Source organism: Gopherus flavomarginatus, chromosome 3 (assembly GCF_025201925.1).
Source record: "Gopherus flavomarginatus isolate rGopFla2 chromosome 3, rGopFla2.mat.asm, whole genome shotgun sequence".
Taxonomy (NCBI): domain Eukaryota; kingdom Metazoa; phylum Chordata; order Testudines; family Testudinidae; genus Gopherus; species Gopherus flavomarginatus.
Window position 1 is genome coordinate 140,726,013 of NC_066619.1, and position 11,108 is coordinate 140,737,120.

The following is an 11,108-nucleotide window of genomic DNA, read 5'->3' on the forward strand; positions in this document are numbered from 1 at the left end:
CTGCTGACCCAAACAAGCCATTTATCCTGCATGCTGATGCAAGTTTGGAGGGTTTGGGAGCAGTCCCGTACCAGGAAGTGAAAGGCAAATGTAAATCTGTAGCCTTTGCCAGCTGAGGACTGTCTGATAGCGAAACTTGCTATCCCATCCACCAGCTGCAGTTCTTGGGCTTGAAATGGGCCATCACTGAGAACTTTGGAGACTACTTGTGTGGTGCTCAGTTTCAGGTATGGACAGAGAACAATCCACTGACTTATGTGTTAACAAGGGCTAAGCTGGATGCTGCAAGGCAGAGATGGGTGGCTACTTTTGCTAGCTGTGACTTCAGCATTCAATACCAATGATTTGGTATAATAGGGAGTGTGATTTACCAGGAGCATCAATTCTTGGTTGTGAGGAGGATGTAAGCAGGGTCAGAATGAACTCTACCCTGACATCTGTTGGTGATGTGTTGTAAAAGTCTTTTGTTGCTGATGTGCATGGTCACACCCACCCCGCATTGCATGATGGGGGTGCTTGTCCAAATGGTCATTTCGGCTGCTGTGAGATCCCCAATCTCTTTCTTATTAGGGCAGGAGTAATAAAGTGTAGTTATCCTGGTGATATGAATCAAGGACAGTAGAACGGTCCTTAGCAGTTCATGCTTTTGGGAGTCACCCGAACCTACATATATCTCATTAGGCAAGGGACATCGGTTCCAAAGCATAGTGAAATAAGAAAGATTGAAAATGAATGTTTAAATTTAGTACTATGGTTCTTTTTTGAAGTTTCTAACTGCAGATTTTATGACTTTTTTTTCTTTTCTAGTTTAAAAATGAAGCTCTTTGTAATTGTATTACAAATTCAGTTTTATGCTACAGACCTAAGGTCACTAATAGTTAAGTATGAATTTTAGATGTACTTAGAGTGGGGGGTTCTGATCTCACTTACACACTGAAAGTTGTAAGCAACTTCTCAGTGAGGTAAAATGCTCTTTTCCACTCTGACTGCAAGGAAATTTTGCAGGTTGGACTCAGGGACTGCAGGTGGGGAGCAGAACTGTTGTGGCACATACCCCATTTCTGCAACCAACATTTGCTACCTCACTCCATAATGCCACATACAGAGCGACCTTTTACCTTTCAGAACCAGAATATATCACAGAAGAGATCTAATAGCATAAGCTTAAGATGAGGGACTGCAGCACTAACAGCAATTTTAAGAGATTCAAAAATGTCTCTGTCTTTACATACCAGGAACAGTAAAAAGGAAATCGACTAAAACAACCACAGACAGCTAAACACCCATTCTTACCTCCCACATGCTTTTGGAACCCATACCCCTTAATGGTGAGTACTTTTCAGGTGAGGGTGAAGCTGAAGGCTTAACTGAAAACAGTTTAAGAAGTGCTCCCATCTCTGGCACTCAGCTATCCAGCTCCCAATGGGGTCCAAACCCCAAATAGATCCCTTTTACCCTGTAGAAGCTGTAAAATCCTGTGACCAGGGCAGCTGCCTAGCAGACTGCGCATCTGCCTGCCAGCGTGAGAGCGCATAAGGTGCTAATCCAGATAGTGGTGGCTGGGTGGCAGCAGTCATGAAAAACCAGCAGAATGGTGCAGCAAAAGTGTGCTGGGCCCATAACCCAGAAATTAATGGATCAAAGCCATCCTCTGCTACATGTGTGCTTGCTTCTTTTCCCTCAGGGCCTTCCAGCAAGGCAGTGACCAGCAGAGCACCAAGAGCCTAGGCCATGAGGCTACCTGGACTGAAGGCAAGAGGCAGGCCTGGGTATGGCGAGGGCCTCCTGTCCTGGAATGAGGCTGCAGTGCTTCCTGGTCCCCTTTTCCCACCCACACTGGCAGGTAGCGTGTGCTGCGGGAGAACAGGAAGGAGGCTCTCGGGACACCAGGCAGTGCTGTGTGTGTGTGGCTGTCAGGGGAAAGAGCCTAGGCTCCTGACTCAAACTGCCATTGATTGGCGTGGCTCTGCACACCGTCAGCCAGGGCAGGCCAGGCTGCGGACGTGACTCAGGCTTGAGCAGCATGGCCGCGCTTTCCTGACAAAGCGTGAGGCAGGCCAAGAGCTTTGCACAGCCTACAGGGAAGTGGGAGGGAGGCGTCTTTGAGCCGGTGTGTCTCGTCTGCTTCTTCCTTGCCACTTGGGCGGAAGCGGGGAGAGAGCGAAATGTACCTGGCTGAAAGTTTTTGTGCTCGGCCTTGAGGATTAAGCCTGAGCCTCTGGAACAGCTGCTGGGAGATGGGTTTCTGAATGGCATCCATCCCGGTCTTCGGGCCACTAGCTGAACGCACTGAGGCCAAGAGGCAGCAAAATGGGACCTTTGAGGCTCCCCTCAGGCAGGGCCAGCTTTAGGAAGTGCGGGGCCCAATTCGAACATATTCGGCTGGGCCCCAGCAGGGATGACTAAAAAAAAAAACCATGTAAATAAAAGCCTTTCATTTCTTAGCAGCCGGTTCCCTGTAAAAAGTTCTGATTTAAGGGATGTGCCACAGTATGTATTTTTTGTACCAATAGGGTTGCCATACATCCGTATTTTTAAAAATTCCTCCCAGATGGTCTATTTAAGAACCAAAAAGCTGGACATGTCCAGGAAAATATGGATGTATGTTAACCCTACCTAAAGTTCTTTTTTAAAAAGATGGGCCTGAACTAGAAATGAGCTCCGTTTCACATGTGTGGGTCCCCGCCACTCCCTGGGGGTGTGCTAGGGTGACCAGATGTCCTGATTTTATAGGGACAGTCCCGATTTGGGGGGTCTTTTGCTTATATAGGATCCTATAACCCCCCACCCTGTTCCAATTTTTCACACTTGCTGTCTGGTCACCCTAAGGTGTGCACATGTGTGGGTCACAGCTGTTCACTGCCCCTCTCATTGCAGCGTGTGTGCAGGGTTACTGCCCTGGGAACTGCAGGGCACCAGTGGACATGGGGCTGGCTGGAGGCAGGGCAGGGGCTGACTGGAGGTAGGGTCTGGCTGCAAGCAGGGCAAGGCGTGCGGGGCTGGTTGCAGACAGGACAGGGGGTGCAGGACTGGCTGCAAATGGGCTAGCTGCAGGCAGGGCAGGGTGTGTGGGACTGGCTGCTGACAGGGGCTGGCAGCAGGCAGGGGGATGTGGGGTGGAGTGGGCTGGTTGGCTTCAGGCAGGGCCTCAGGGAGTGCGCAGGGGTTGGCAGGCCTGGAGACAGAGGAGTGTGGGACTAGCTGGCTTAAGGCAGGGGGGTGCGGCAGGGGTTGACTGGAGACAGGGCACAGGGTGCGGGGCTGGTGCAGGCAGGGCAGGGCGTGCAGCAGGGGCTGGCTGCGGGCAGGGGTGCGGGTACAGGGGGTACAGCCTACCCTGTACGGTAAGTGCCCCCTCCTCCTCCTCCACCAAGGTAGCCGCAGCAGCCCAGGGCTCGGGGGCTATTTAAAGGGCCCGGGGCTCCCCTGCTTCCACCGCCCCAGCCCTTTGAATAGCCGCGGGAGCCCTGGGGAAGTGGCGGGGCTCCGGGGGCTGTTTAAAGGGACAGGGCGGTAGAAGCAAGGGGAGCCCCAGACTTTTTAAATAGCCCCCAAGTCTCCAGCAGTGGGGCTCTGGTGGCAATTTAAACAGCCTGAGGCTCCAGTCCCTGCTGGGAGCCCCAGGCCCTTTAAATTGTCCCCTGGGGAAGCTGGGCCACCCTGGTACAGTGCACCAGCAGGGCTTGGGTGCGGGGCCCGATTCAGGGGAATTGGTTGAATTGGCCTAAAGACAGCCCTGCCCGCAGGAAAGCAAGGAAGTAGCACAGGCTTATCACTGTCCCTGGGTGGGCTTGAACCACCATCCTTTCAGTTAAGAGCCAAACGTGCTGACCCATTGCACCACAGAGACACAGACAGGCCAGGCTGTATGGAGCACAACAGTCAGGAATCAGCTCAGGGTCTGGTCTAGCACATGCATGCAGTGGTTGGACAAGTAACAGCAAGGAACTGGACTGGTGCAGAGTGAAAGGTCTGTGGGAAGGAACCGAAAATAGTACTGGGACTGCAGTACAGGGCTTGCATACACTTTCTTTGGCCTGTTTTGCTGGAAGAGTTAGCATGGCAAGCTTGTTAGTCACAGGTAAGTGGGTGAGTTTATGCAAATTTTGGACTCTGGGACCACAGCTGGGGTGGGACAGGCACAACTTTTGTAGCACATGTACCCTCTCTGCAACCAACCTTTGTTACTTCACTCCATAACAGCATACACAGAGCAACCTTTTCCCCATTCAGCACCAAAATACACTGTAGAAGAAATCTAATGCTATAAATTTAAGATGAGAAACTTCAGTACTAACAACAATTCTAAAGATATTCAAAAATACCTCTGTCTTCAGACACAAAATCAACCAACATCTATTGCTACTTCCCACACACTTGGGGGGTTTGGAACCCATACCCCTTAATGATGAGTCCTTTCCAGGTGAGGGGCAAGCTCTCAGGCCTCAAATGCCAGGTACAGTTACTCTCTCCCTGATCCAAACTAAACAGGAAAATACACTTGATTACTCCTGCCCCAATTACAAAGAGACAGGGGATCCCACAGCAGCTGAAATGACCATTTGGACAAGCACTCCTCTCATGCAATCTGGGGTGGGTGTAACCATGCAAATGACATCAGCCCCAAAAGGCCTTTACAACAGATCACCAACAGATGGCAGGGTAGAGTTCATACCGACCCTGCTTAAACTAGATTGTGGCAAAGATTAAAAAACACTGAATGTTAAAACTCACCAAACGCGGGTGAATCCATTCTCATTGTCGTACCCGCTTCTTAAACTCCACACCTGAACGTAGCCCTCACATGGACAACATACCCTCCTAACTCAGTGTCTGTACATTAACCTTTTACCCCCAGTCAGGGCTATTGCAGATTCTGTATTCCTTACGCCACCCGATCTTAAACCGAACTTCGCACCCCTTGGGTAATCTGTACATTGTTCCCTGATCACCAGAAACTTCTACACCTAAATGCTGTACCGTACACCTTTTTCTTCTTTGAACGACATCTTACTAAAATGTTGACATTTGTTCGAGATCCCGGCTCCTGTTCCCTTGCAAGGTGTGTGCCTTTGCTCCAGGTTTTAGTCTGCTAATACAGCGGGGGCAGGGTGGGGGCCGATTGAGCCAGAGGCGCTTGCCTGCTGCAGACATGGATCCAAGGCTGAACCTCATCCCCCACGAGCTGAAGGCTTAATTGAAAACAGTTTAAGCAGTACTCCCGTCTCCGGCACTCAGCTACCCAGCTCCCAATGGGGTCCAAACCCCAAATAGATCCTTTTTACCCTGTAGAAGCTGTAAAAGCCTGTGACCAGGGCAGCTGCCTAGCAGCCGGCGCATATGCCTGCCAGCGTGAGAGCTCGTAAGGCACTAATCCAGATAGAGGTGGCTGGGTGGCAGGGGGACTAAAGAGCCAGCAGAGTGGTGCAGCAGATGCGTGCTGGGCCCATAACCCAGAGGTCAATGGATCAAAGCCATTCTCTGATACATGAGCACTTGTCTCTTTTCCCTCTGGGCCTTCAAGCGATCAAAACCCTCAGCTTACGGGCCCAGGTCTGTCTGCCATGTGCCTGGGCAACAGCAGGACAGTCTCAGGAGAGCATCTCCCACCCATTATCTCTTGTAGTGGAAAGAAAGTAGAATTGTGGTTGGACTTTTGCTATTTCTGTTCAGGGAGTCAGTGGCTGTGAGGCAACCCTTACTGATAATGGCAGGGGAAGAGTTCTCTCTTCTGCATTGATGCTGCAATTTTTTGTTGTGCCCTTTCTCCCCCCCTTCAATGCAGGCAGGTAGGCTTGGTGGCTTGGGGATGTGGGTCAAGCCTGGTTTCTTTTGGCAAACACCTGGTTGAGAACTGGTGCTCTACGGTCTTGTCTAAACTGACCAGCCCTAATGTCTGTAGCCTCGTCTCATACTTTGAAAGCCTTTTATTTACTCCTTTCCACTGCAAAAACGACTATTTAGTCCTACTCTTTCTTTCCAAGCTGCTAACCACTTACTGATCCATGAGAGGGCCCCAGCCCTCTGGAGTAGCTTGTGACTGTGAGTGGCAACCTCAGGGCAGATTGTTAAGAAGCAGAGCACAATCCCCAAACTGGTTGTGTGTTCTAGACTTACGTTTCACCAAGTGTCAGATTCTGGATGACACCCCTTTTATGACTTTTTAAAGCAAACTTGCTATTTTTGCATCATTTGAGCGTTCTATGCAGAGGACTAGAAATGTTTCTATTAACCTGAATGTTAGATCATTTTAACATTGGCTGGAATCACAATGTTAAATTAGTTCTTATGACTTTAATAACTGATACTTCCTCTATCTCAGGACTAGCTATTAAACTGATTTTTGGACTAGGGAGATGGAATAGCAGCTTCCTCCATCCCTTGCACACATCACCCTGTTATTGTGGCACTGAACCCCTAGGAGCGGTGGACCTCCCTATGAGGAGAATATCGTGGTTAAAGAGCAGCGAAGAAAAATGGTGTTGTCTGTGTTCCCGTTTGGTTTGTTCTGAGTATGGTTTTGAGTCGTTTGTAACTCTTTCATCAGTTATTAGTAACATCTTATTATCAGGCCTCTGAACTGAAAGGCTGCTCTTGCAGGTTTTACTTTGTCGTTGTTTGTAGGTCAAACAGCCGCTTTCTTAGGCCTCGTCTACGCTACGCATTTAAACCGAATTTAGCAGCATTAAAACGAATTAACCCTGCACCCGTCCACACAATGAAGCCCTTTATATCAATATAAAGGGTTCTTAATACCAATATCTGTACTCCTCCCCGACGAGGAGAGTAATGCGGAAATCGGTATTGCCATGTTGGATTAGGGTTAGTGTGGCCGTAATTCAACAGTATTGGCCTCCGGGCGGTATCCCACAGTGCACCCTTGTGACCGCTCTGGAAAGCAATCTGAACTCGGATGCACTGGCCAGGTAAACAGGAAAAGCCCCGCGAACTTTTGAATTTCATTTCCTGTTTGCCCAGCATGGAGCTCTGATCAGCACAGGTGGCGATGCAGTCCCAAACCCAAAACGAGCTCCAGCATGGACCGTCTGGGAGATACTGGATCTGATCGCTGTATGGAGAGCCAAATCTGTTCTATCAGAGCTCCGTTACGGAAGACGAAATGACAAAGCATTTGAAAAAATCTCCAGGCTATGATAGACAGAGTCCACAGTCGGGACTCAGCACAGTGCTGCGTGACAAGCGTAACGGAAAGCCAAAGAATCAAATGGATGTTTATGGAGGGAGGGAGGGGAGACTGAGGACTCCAGCGATCCCACAGTCCCCGCAGTCTTTGAAAAGCATTTGCATTCTTAGCTGAGCTCCCAATGCCTGAACAGTCAAACACATTTTCCCAAGTGTTTCAAGGGACCCTGGAGCTAGGCAAAGGGGTCCAACGGGCAGGGCCTCTGGAGCTAGGTTTAGGGGCCCCAGAGATAGGGCCCCTTGAGCTAGGGTTGGGGGACCCATGCATAGGGCCCCTTGACCTAGGGTAAAGGGCCCCATGGGTAGGGCCTCTGAAGCTAGGGTTAGGGGACCCAGGGGTACAGGGCATGCAGATAGGGTTAAGGGTCCCACGAGAAGGAACCTTGGAGCTAGGGTTAGGGGCCCCATGGGAAGGGCCGTTGGAGCTAGGGTTAGGGTTCCCACATGTAGGGACCCAGGAGCTAGGGCTAGGAGCCCCAGAGATGGGGCCACAGGAGCAAGGGTTGGGAGTCCCAGGGGTGGGCTGCCTGGAGCTAGTGTTCGGGTGTCTAGGGGTGGGGCCCCTGGAGCTAGGGTTAGCGGCCCCTTGGGCAGGGCACCTTGAGCAGGGGTTTGGATCCCCAGCAATGGGGCCTCTGGAGCAAGGGTTAGGGGTCCCAGGGGTGGGGCCCATGGAACTAGGGTTAGAGGTCCCACTGGTAGGGCCCCTGAAGCTAGAGTTAGGGGACCCAGGGGTAGGGCCCATGCAGCTAGGGTTTGGAGCCCCAGAGATGGGGCCCATGGAGCTAGGGATAGGGGTTCCAGGAGTGGGGCGCCTGGAACTAGGGTTAGAGGCCCCACGGGTAGGGCCCCTGAAGGTAGGGTTAGGCACCCCAGGGGTAAGAACCCTTGAACTAAGATTAGGGGTCCCACGGGTAGGTCCCCTGGAGCTAGGATTATGGGTCAAATGGGCACGAAGCCAGGAGCTAAGGTTAGAGCTCCCACAGGTAGGACCTCAGGAGCTAGGGTTAGGGGCCCCACGGATAGGGCCCTTGGAGCTTGGGTTAGGGATCCTAAGGGAAGGGCCTCTGGAGCTAGGGTTAGGTGCCCCACGGGCAGGAGCCCAGGAGCTAGATTTAGGGGCCCCAGGGATGGGGCTCCTGGAGCTAGGGTTAAGGTCCCCACGGGTAGGGCCCATGGAGCTAAGGCTAGGGGCCCCATGGGTAGGTCCCATAGAGCTAGGGTTAGGGTCCCCACGGGTAGGGCCCCTGGAGATAGGGTCAGGGGCCCCAGGGATGGAGCCCCTGGAGCTAGTGTCAGGGACTCTAACCCCCAGATGGCAAAGTTAGTTGTCTGACCGCGAGAGAGACAGGCAACACCAGCAAGGTCCGATCAAAAGCTCTTTATTGACAAGTGCACGCATCAACAGAGAGCAGCTCGTCTCCCGAGTGAACCAGCCCGCTCTTTAAATCTTAGTATAAGCCTATATAGACAGTTCTGTCGCGTCATAAATTATTCACTGGAGCAACCCACTCCCTTCTTTTAACAACTAGAAACTAGACACCTTTAGTATACATACATACCTAAAGTTAGAAATGTAGGGGAGTTAAAAACAAACAACGAACAAAACCAGGGAGTGAAAACAAGGAGGCTGGGAAACTAGGGCTCTTATCAGTTCTTCGAAGGAGCTGCCCTAACACAGCACGTCTGGTACTATGCCAGGAATGCAGCTTCTCGCTTATCTCACTTTTTCCCAGCGCTTGTGAGACATGCTGCTGCTTCTCAGTGTTTTCCACTCAGGAATTACCCAAAAACCTCTGTTAGCCTGACTTTGGTCAGGTTGGCATACCTGGTTTTGTCTGCAATATCTTTATTCAGGCCTAACACTAGGGATAGGGGCCCCACGAGTACGGTTCCTGGAGCTAGGACTGGGGGCCCAAGGGGTATGCCCCCTGGAGCTAGGGAGAGGGGTCACAAGAGTAGGGCCTTTGGAGCTAGGGTTAGGGGCCCAACGGGTGGGGTCCCTGAAGCTAGGGATAGGGGCCCCATGGGTAGGGCCCCTGGAACTGGGGTTAAGGGCCCCAGGGATGGGGCCCCTGAAGCTAGGGTAAAGGGTCCCAGGGGTGGGGCACCTGGAGATAGGTTTAGGGGCCCCACGGGTATGGCCCCTGCAGCTAGGGTTAGGGGCCCTAATGGTAGGGCCCCTGGAGCTAGGTTTGGGGATCCCACGGTAAGGACTCTGTAGCTAGAGTTAGATCCCCATGGGTTGGGCCCCTGGAGCTAGGGTTAGAAACCATAGAGATGGGGCCCTTGGAGCTAGGGTTAGGGGTACTGGGGGTCAGGCCCCTGGAGCTAGGGTTAGGGGCCAACGCATATGGCATCTGGAGCTAGGGTTAGGGGACACAGGGGTAAGGCCTCTATAGCTAGGGTTAGTGGTCGCATGGGTAGGGCCTCTGGAGCTAGGGTTAGGGGCCCCACAGGAAGGGACCCTAGAGTTTGGGTTAGGGGCCCCAGGGCTGGGGCTCATGGTTCTAGGGTTAGGTGTCCTAGGGGTGGGCCCTGGAGCTAGGGATAGGGGTCCTAGTGGTGGGGTGCCTGGAGCTACGGTTAGGAGCCCCAGGGGTAGAGCCCATGGACCTAGGGTTAGGGGTCCCACGGGTTGGGACACTGGAGCTAGGGACAGGGGCCCCATGGGTAGGGCCCCTGGAAATTGGGTTAGTGGTTCCACACGTAGAGCCCCTGTAGCTAGTGTTAGAGGGCGCATGGCTAAGGCCCTTGGAGATAGGATTTGGGGCTCTTGACTTGGCCCTTGAGCTAGGGTTAGTGTTCGCGTGGGTGGGGCCCCTGGAACTAGTGTTTGGGTTTCCAGGGAATGGGGTCTCTGGAGCTAGGGCTAAGGACCCCACGGGTAGGGCCTGTTTAGCTAAGATAAGGGCCCTACGGGCAGGGTGCCTGGAGCAAGCGTTAGGATCCCCACGAGTAGGGCCCTTGGAACTAGGGTTAGGAGCCCCAGCTATGGGGCCCCTGGAGCTAGGTTTAGGGGATGCAGGGGTGGGGTCCCTGGAGCTTGGGTTAGGGGTCCCACGGAGAGGGCCCCTGGAGATAGGGTTAGTGGCACAAGGGGTAGGGCCCCTGGATCTTTGGTAACGGACCCAAGGGATAGGGCCCCGGAAGTTAAGGTTAGGGGTCCCATAGGTAGGGTCATTGGAGCTAGGATTATGGTTCCCACATGTAGGGCCCCTGGAGCTAGAGTTAGGATTCCCAGGGGTGGGGCCTCTGGACCTAGTGTTAGGGGCACCACGAGGACGGCCCCTGGAGCTAGGGTAAGGTCCCACGGGTAGAGCCCTTGGAGCTAGGGTTAGGGGAACCACGGGTAGGGCCCCTGGAGCTAGGGGAAGAAGCCCCACAAGTAGGGCCCCTAGAGCTGTGTTAGGGAAACCAGGGATGGGGCCCCTGGAGGTAGGGTTAGAGCCCCAAGGGTTAGAGCCCCTGGAGTTTCCATTAGGGGTCCCATGGGTAGGATCCCTGGAACTAGGGTTAGGAGCCCTAGGAGTAGATCCTCTGGAGCTGGGGATATGAGCCTCAGTGGTAGGGCCCCTGGAGCTAGGGTTAGGGGTCTCACGGGTAAGACCTCTGGAACTAGGGTTAGGGACCCACAGGTAGGGGCCCTGCAGTTAGGATTAGGGGTCCCACTGGTAGGGCCCCTGGAGCTAGAGTTAGGGGTCTCACGGGTAAGGCCTCTGGAACTAGGGTTAGGGGCCCACAGGTAGGGGCCCTGCAGTTAGGGTTAGGGGTCCCACTGGTAGGGCCCCTGGAACGAGGGTTAGGGGGCCCCACGGGTTGGGCCCCTGGAGCTAGAGTTAGAGGCCCCAGGGAAGGAGTCCCCGGAGCTAGGGTTAGGGGCCCCAGTGGTAGGGCCCCCGGAG

General features: G+C 53.1%; 1 non-coding gene across 1 annotated transcript; it reads right to left on the reverse strand.

Annotated features, from left to right (window-relative positions):
* Nucleotides 1-3,776: 3,776 nt before the first annotated feature.
* Nucleotides 3,777-3,850, reverse strand: TRNAK-CUU (transfer RNA lysine (anticodon CUU)). Its single transcript has one exon. It is a non-coding gene; the product is annotated as a tRNA-Lys (tRNA).
* Nucleotides 3,851-11,108: the final 7,258 nt, after the last annotated feature.